Source organism: Lethenteron reissneri, chromosome 56 (assembly GCF_015708825.2).
Source record: "Lethenteron reissneri isolate LAM-NWPU_2019-01 chromosome 56, ASM1570882v1, whole genome shotgun sequence".
Classification (NCBI taxonomy): domain Eukaryota; kingdom Metazoa; phylum Chordata; class Hyperoartia; order Petromyzontiformes; family Petromyzontidae; genus Lethenteron; species Lethenteron reissneri.
Window position 1 is genome coordinate 6990156 of NC_083834.1, and position 8305 is coordinate 6998460.

Below are 8305 nucleotides of genomic sequence, written 5' to 3' on the forward strand. Positions count from 1 at the left end.
AGAGAAGTTCAAGTTCATGTATTAGGTGTAGCCCTGTGAGCCATTCGGCTCTTGAATCGGGTGCAACCGCTTAAAACAAAAAAAATGAACAAAAAAAAATCTTAAAGTGAATATGTGAGTGAGTGCAAACAGAAAATCCAAGAAAAGACAGCTAAATATTGCTGAAGTGGGTGGGTGGAAGTGGGTGGAGGTGGGTGGGTGGAGGAGAAACGGAGCCAAGATCGGCCTCTGTGGAGGAGCAGGAGGGTCTTGGAGGAGGCGACATGGAAGTTGGACGCTGTTTGCCCTCCCCAACAACAGCGGACGGACAGCAACAATTCTAGATTTTAAGCTTTCGTGACTGCAAGGATTCATATTCTTAGGTTTTTTCGGTAAAGTCACGTAGGTAAAACATAAAAATTAATAAAATAAAATAAAGATCACGACGTTTCGGAGGCAACACAAGTCTCCGTCATCAGGTGGGACCGTCACAGCAGCTAATCTGGCTGTGACGGTCCCACCTGAAGACGGAGACTTGTGTTGCCTCCGAAACGTCGTGATCTTTATTTTATTTGTATTAATTTTGATGTTTTACCTACGTGACTTTACCGAAAAAACCTAAGAATATGAAAATTGGACATCAACAATGAGCGGAGCGCCGGGCGGGTTGAACGCAGCGTATTGGCACAGTGGTGGGGGGGGGGGGCACAGGTGATGCATCTGCCAGTCGGCTCGGTCACTCAACCCGTGGCACCTGGGTCTGTCCTTTTACACGTGCACCTAGTCTGGCACAAGCGCCGTGGTTACATCACCGCCAGTTCGTGAAATTTAAACCACTCCCCTTCTTCTCGACCTGGGACCCATATCAGAAGAATCGGAATCTGTATTTATAACTGCAGGAAGAATCTGATCCGATAAGCTATAAAACTCTTTTTTTTCACAGATGTCCAGTAAGGGCACGGAGTAAAAACGTTACAAGAAGAGTTACAAAAGCACGATCGGAGTGCAAAGTACAAGAAAGATAAACAAATCAGACAAATTTCGATTTAAAGCTTTCGTGACTGCAGGGATTCATATGCCTGGATCTCTCGGTAAAGCCACGTGGTTTTATCGAAATCAGCCAAACACAAACAAATACAACATTCAACCATCCCCATCCGACCAGGCAAAGCCCACTGAGACATTCACTTATATTTTTTGAGAAGCGATCTGGCCACAAATGATATCTCAACAAAGTGGCCCCAATCATTTGGACATTTATCGCACCAAAATAATCTAAATTCATCGAAATAATCTTAACGGAGAGCGTCCGTGTCGATAATATCTGGAAACTTATTTGGTGATGCTTGCTCTACGTTGGCAGTCCAGCATACGCACAAATAACGCAAACTCAACCCATTCGTCAAACACATTCCTGCGGAGGGAGCTGGTAGGAACGTTGGATTGCTCGGTCAATGGCCAGGGTCAACGGCGGCGTGGTGTATTCCGCAAATATGCCCGATTGTGAGGGCGGGCACAAGCCGGCGTGAGTAGGTTAAACGTTGAGTTTTATACGGGCACCACGGGGTGACCAGCCCCTCCCCACCCAGCCCCACCCCTCCCACCTCCCACCCAGCCCCACCCTCCCCACCCAGCCCCTCCCCACCCTTCCCACCATTGCCTTCCCACCCTCCCCACCATCCCCTCCCCACCAAGCCCCACCCTCCCCACCCTCCTTTCCCCTCCCCACCCAGTCCCTCCCTCCCCACCCAGCCCCTCCCTGCACGACGGACACAATAATCCCCTGTGGCCTGGTGTAACCAGGAGGTTCCTACCAGTATACCACTGCCATAAACAGATGTTTTATCGGCGACGTTTCGGGGCAATGGTCATTCATTGAGATTATTTTGATTATTTCCACATCATTAGCCACTTTGTAGAGCTATCATTTGTGACCAGATCGCTTCTTAAAAATAAGTTATTACCTCAATGGGCTTTACCTGGTAAGGTAAAAAAAAATTGTATTTGCTTTAAAGCTTTTGTGACTGCAGGGATTCATATTATTGGTTCTTTTGGTAAAGTCACGTAGAAGGGAAATACTAAAATAATAAAAATATCAAACAATAAAAATTCTCACGACGTTTCGACTGCAACACAAGCAATCATCATCAGGTGATTGCAACACAAGCAAGAATTATTTTATTATGTTTTATTTTTATTATTTTATTCTTTCCCTTCTACGTGACTTTACCGAAAGAACCAAGAAGATGAATCCCTGCAGTCACAAAAGCTTTAAATCGAAATATTATGGCTTGTTGGGGGTTTCCCGCCTTCGGGATGCAGGCGGGGCAAACCGTCATTCCAAGCAAGCCCCGCCCCCCCCCCATCTCAAAGCCCCGCCCCTCACCAACGTTGTGGGGGAGGGGGGGAGTGGGCGCGTGCGCGCGCGCTGATTAGCCGCAGGCGCGACCACGTGACCGCTCCCTCGCGTGCGCTCGGCGCGAGACTGGGCGGAGAGGTGGGGGAGGGGGGGGGTGTTGGGAGGGGGGGGGGGTCTGGGGGGGGGAACCCACGTGGTCCCACCACCCCCCACCTCACTCACTGGCTCATGGCAGACAGGCCAGCCACACTCAGTCACGTGTTGGTGGCGAATCCCATTCATGCTGATGGGTACGATGCGTGGAGCGCAGGCGTGCAGTGCCGTGCCCTGCTGTGCCCTGCTGTTGGTTGATTCATGCAGCGTTGTGGTCTTTAAGATCTTCTTGGTTCTTTCGGTAAAGTCACGTAGAAGGGAAGTAATAAAATAATTTAAAAAAAGATGCTCCAAGCCTGGGGTTGTCATTCAGACTCTGTCTTCTCGACAGACCTGTTCTTCGCCTGAGGACGGCTGCTTGCGTTGTGGCCGAAACGTCGTGAGAATTATCTTATTATGTTTTATTTTTATTATTTTATTACTTCCCTTCTACGTGACTTTACCGAAAGAACCAAGAAGATGAAGCCCTCCGCTTTGCCAACACCGCACTGACCGGGCGTGGTGAAGTATGATCAAACAGCTCACGTGACCCGCAGTGCATGGCATTGAGTGGCATTCGTTTCGACGTGGATTCGGCAAAAAAAGGGGCCGAGCGTGATTTAATAATTATTTAGTTAATGCTTATCTCTGTGACAGCTCGCACAGTGCACAGAAATGTTGATTCTATCGCTTTTCGCAACAGTGCGTAGTTTGTGTGACATTGTCCCGAGAGCTTGGACTGTACAATGCGGCTGTAAGTGCCAGAACAACCGTGGAGCTGGCGAGCTAGCCATGGGCCAGCTATGTGGAAGCTATGGGCCAGCTATAGGCCAGCTATGCGGAAGCTATGGTCCAACTATGTGCCAACTGTGGGCCACCTATGTGCCAGCTATGGGCCGACTATGTGCCACCTATGTCCCAGCTATGGGCCAGCTATGCAGCAGCTATCACCCAACTATGTGCCAGCTATCACCCAACTATGTGCCAGGTATGGGACAGGTATATGGTAGCTATGTGCTATCTATGGGCCAGCTGTTGGCCAGCTATGGCCCAATTATGTGTCAGCTATGGGCCAGGTATATGCTCGCTATGAACCACCTATGGGCCAGCTATGTACCAGCAATGGGCCAGCTATGGCCAAATTATGTCCCAGCTATGGCCCAATTATGTGCCAGCTATGGCCCAACTATGTGGCAGCTATGGGCCACCGATGTATCAGCTCATGGGCCAGGTATGTGGCAGCTATGGGCCAGCTGTGGCTCAACTATGTGCCAGATATAGGCCAGATATGTACCAGCTATGGGCCAGCCATGGGCCAGATATTGACAATTCCTGCAATTCTTAGGTATCCACCGAAAAGTGAAATTCTCGAATAGGGGAAGCGAGTTAACGTTGCTCTATTTGCGTGTTTTGTTCAACGCGATGTCTGACGTTTTGCTGCACGTGCTGGAATCTCGTTCAGCAAGTGAATTGAGTTCAGTTGAATGTTAATCCAGTTCCCGAGCCATATTCCAAACAAGTGGCGCGAAACGTCGGACATTATTACAGTACACACATTTTTTTTCGAACGACCAGATGTACACATTCGGTTGATTGCTGAGTGGCATCGGCCACGCGAGTCGGTCACCGTGGTGCAGTGGCGTTTAATCACATACCAAAATGTAATTACATGACATGCAGGCTGTGTGTGGCGGGATATATAAACTTTTAGGTTCAGGTGTAGATTTGTGCAGTAGTTTCAGGCTGCCGCGCCCGCCGCAATAAGTTATAATGTGACGTTGTAAGCCTAATTTTGGCGCCCCTTAACCTTGGCGCCCGGGGACATATGTACCCCCATGCCCCCCCCCCCCACCTAGCTACGCCTCTGCCGTGGTGTGGCGGGTCCACGTCCACGCTTCCAGCAGCCAGCGTTGGCGATTAGACCGTGCTGGTGAGTCATAAGACGACCAAACCCGCGTCCTGAATTCTCTATCACGAATTGGCCGTTTCGTGTGTGCCGGCGTCATGGTCCAGATTTGCCAAATTATGATTTCATTAATTGACAACAACAACAACGAACTACTCACGAACAACTCATTACCCCCCTGCGAAAACTTGGCAGGAACACTCAGAGCTAGGGAGAGTATTCGAGATTTTTTTTTTAAACCTATGAACTATTTTTGAAAGAATAGGTTTTACCCTTTCTGGCAATAAAACAGGTGTTAAGATGTGTGGGTTTAACCACATTGACCACAATCATGTGTGGTTAATGCAGACGTGATTCCTTGCAAAAGGTTTCAGTTTCGTGTTTTAACATCTTAACACAACTGTTTTATTGTCAGAATGGGTCAACCCTATTCTTATATTTTGATACTGGCAAGGGAGGTCCCATGATGTTTTACCAGGTAAGGCCCACTGAGCTGTATAGCTCTTTTTCATAAGCGACCTGCCGATAACAAATGACAACCCAACGAAGTGGCTTATCACGTGGAAATGTATAGCAGCCTAAATAGTCCAAACGCGTGATGTTGATTTTAAATGTAGTTGGGTGAAAAAAAATTCGGAGGACCCAGAGAAAAATCCACGTGACCACGGGAAGAGAGAGAGAGACACGTAAAGTCCAAATATACAGCAGGCGTCAGAGTCGGGATCGAACCCACGACCTCCTGTATACCAGGCGAGGAAGTTAACATCTCCTAGCCACCGTGATGATGATGAGAGAGAGAGACACATAAACTAAAATTGTACAGCAGGTGTCAGGGTCGGGATCGAACCCACAACCTATTGTATACCAAGCGAGGTAGTTAACATCTCCTAGCCACCGTGCCATGCCCTCAAATGCCCTATCTGTCTCACCACAAGTAAAACGACACCCCGCCCCTCCCCATGAGACGAAATAGAATAAACAAAAGTAAGCACGAGCAACATTCGAGAGTGATAGAGCCTAGCGACGTTGTGTCAAAACCCGACTTCTAGGGGCCGGTGTTTCTCAATCGCGCCCGTCGCCTCTCGTGTGATTTTAGGGAGAGATTGCTGAAATACAGACGGGGTGGTTGGTTTTTTCATGCTGCTGTTGTTGCTACTGTTGCATTTTTTTTATGGTTAGCCAAGTCGCGCAAGATTCATTTGTATACAGTGGCGGCGGGAGGCATAAGCGACCCAAGGAAAGAAGCTTCGTCCCAATCTTGATTTGAAGCTTTCGTGACTGCAGGAATCCATACTCTTTGGTTCTTTCGGTAAATGTTTCGGTAAATGTTTTATTTCTACCTACTATTGTTTTAATCTTAACTGTGTGCCGATGTGTGTTCTCTCTCTCTATGTATCTTTGTGATATCTCTCTGCTTATATGTCTGTCTATAGTTTTCTGGTTAGATTTTTGTTGCTATTTTTTATACCTGATGGTGATTGCTTGTGTTGCAATCGAAACGTCGTATGCTATTACTTAATTTATTATGTTATCTTTATACGTGACTTTACCGAAAGAACCAAAGAGTACTATTGTTTTATTTGTACCTACGTAGAAATAATACAATAGTAAAGCTTCGTTACCCCAAGTGGCTGCAACCGGCTAAGGACTCCATGAACACAAATTGTGGACGCATGAAATATCAGTTCAAACTTCTGCACTTGATAAAACAACCACATGAAAGTTGAAATAAAAAAATTAACCCGTAAAAACAAAGTTTTTCACTCTAAATCCTTTATATGCGTGGCAGCTAGAGTCCTCTCGTCCTCTGGCTTGAGATGACTGCCACCTATGGGTCAGATGATTGTCTGCCAGCATTAAGCAATTGGTAATTAAATATTTTAAAAATTTCCCTAAACAGTGTAAAATTTTGGGAAAAATTTTTCACGAAAATTAATTGTCACGCACAACGAGTCTGTGTGCAAAATGTCAGCTCGATTGGATCACGGGAAGTGGGTTAAAAAACGACCGAAAGATTTGCACGGTCGTAAGCAAGCAAGCAAGCACGCAAGCACGCAAGCACGCAAGCAAGCAAGCGAACTTAATATAAAGGATTTAAAAACACACTCCCACGGAATCTAAATCTTATCTGCAATTGTCTTATCTCATCCTCACTACGTGTCTGTGTTGATCTACATCGGTCTTATCGAGCGATATGTCTCGTCTGTATCTCTTCTATCATCTCACTAGGATTTTATAAGTTGATATATATATAAATGGGCGAGCACCACAATTTGAAATAACACGAAGTGGCGGTGACGTCCCCACGGCGCTTGTGCCAGGCTAGGTGCACGTTGAGGCCACGTGAAGTGTCGAACGCCCGCCGGCAGGAGGCCACGGAATAAACCCAGATGCCACGGGTCGACTGGACTGACGTGCCCAGCTGTTCTCCTCCGCTGTGCCCACGCGCTAGATTTTATCTGCCCGGCGCTCCGCTCGTTGTTGTGAGCGTCGCTCCTCCGCCGTCCGCTGTTGCTGGAGAGCGACTGCCTCCAACTGCACAGTAGTAGCAGCGTCCTTCACGAGCCTCCTACACAGGCACACAGATAAAGATCCCCCGTATAGACATAACAGTCCTTTGGGGAAAGTGCTGCGAGCAGCTATGAAGGCCGGCACGGCACACGAGGAGGCCGCCTTTGTCTCCCTACTGGCAATGTTTACACACAGCACCACGTACTAATTTGAGGCTTAGTCGACCTAGGGGAGGCCCAGGACCGGTGCAGATAATCGTCACTGGTGTTGGTGTCCGTGAGCGGGAATCGAAATGGGATTGCCAGGCTCGTAGCGCAACGCGTTAACCGCTGCACCACCACTCCTCCTACACACACAAACAAAGACAAAGATACCCCGTATAGCCTGTAACAGACTGTTGGGGCAAGTGCTGTTAGCGAGCACATACACACACACACTGCGCAAGCGAACGCATTCGGCCGAAGGAAAGTGTCCCCATAGAGAGCTGGAAACTTTAATCGACTGCCAACAAACCCACCCGGGGCTTCTGACAGCGGAAGGAAAAAAAAATTAACCCGTAAAAACAAAGTTTTTCACTCTAAATCCTTTATATGCATGGCGGCTAGAGTCCTCTCGTCCTCTGGCTTGAGATGGCTGCCACCTATGGGTCAGATGATTGCATGGCACGATTAAGCAATTGGTAATTAAATATAATGTTTTTTTCCTAAAAAGTGTAAAGTTATGGAAACATTTTTTCACGAAAATTGTCACGCACAACGAGTCTGTGTGGAAAATGTCAGCTCGATTGAATGAGGGGAAGTGGGTTGAAAAACGACCGAAAGATTTGTACGGTTGTAAGCAAGCAAGCAAGCAAGTGAACTTATTATAAGGGATTTAAAAAATTAACCCGTAAAAACAAAGTTTTTCACTATAAATCCTTTATATGCGTGGCGGCTAGAGTCCTCTCGTCTTCTGGCTTGAGATGGCTGCCACCTATGGGTCAGATGATTGTCTGCCAGCATTAAGCAATTGGTAATTAAATATTTAAAAAAAATTCCCTCAACAGTGTAAAATTTTGGAAAAAAAATTTCACGAAAATGAATTGTCTCGCACAACGAGGCTGTGTGCAAAATGTCAGCTCGATTGGATCACAGGAAGTGGGTTAAAAAACGACCGAAAGATTTGTACGGTCGTAAGCAAGCAAGCAAGTGAACTTAATATAAAGGATTTAAAACAACAACAACCCACGTGACGACACTGGTTCGTCAATGGCACCGGGTGGCCTCAACGTTCAAACAAATAATGAAAAGGGTAGCGTATCGGACGATTCTAGATTTGAAAGCTTTCGTGACTGCAAGGATTCATACTCTTAGGTTTTTTCGGTAAAGTCACGTAGGTAAGAAATAAAAATATATAAATAATAATATAAATAAAATAAT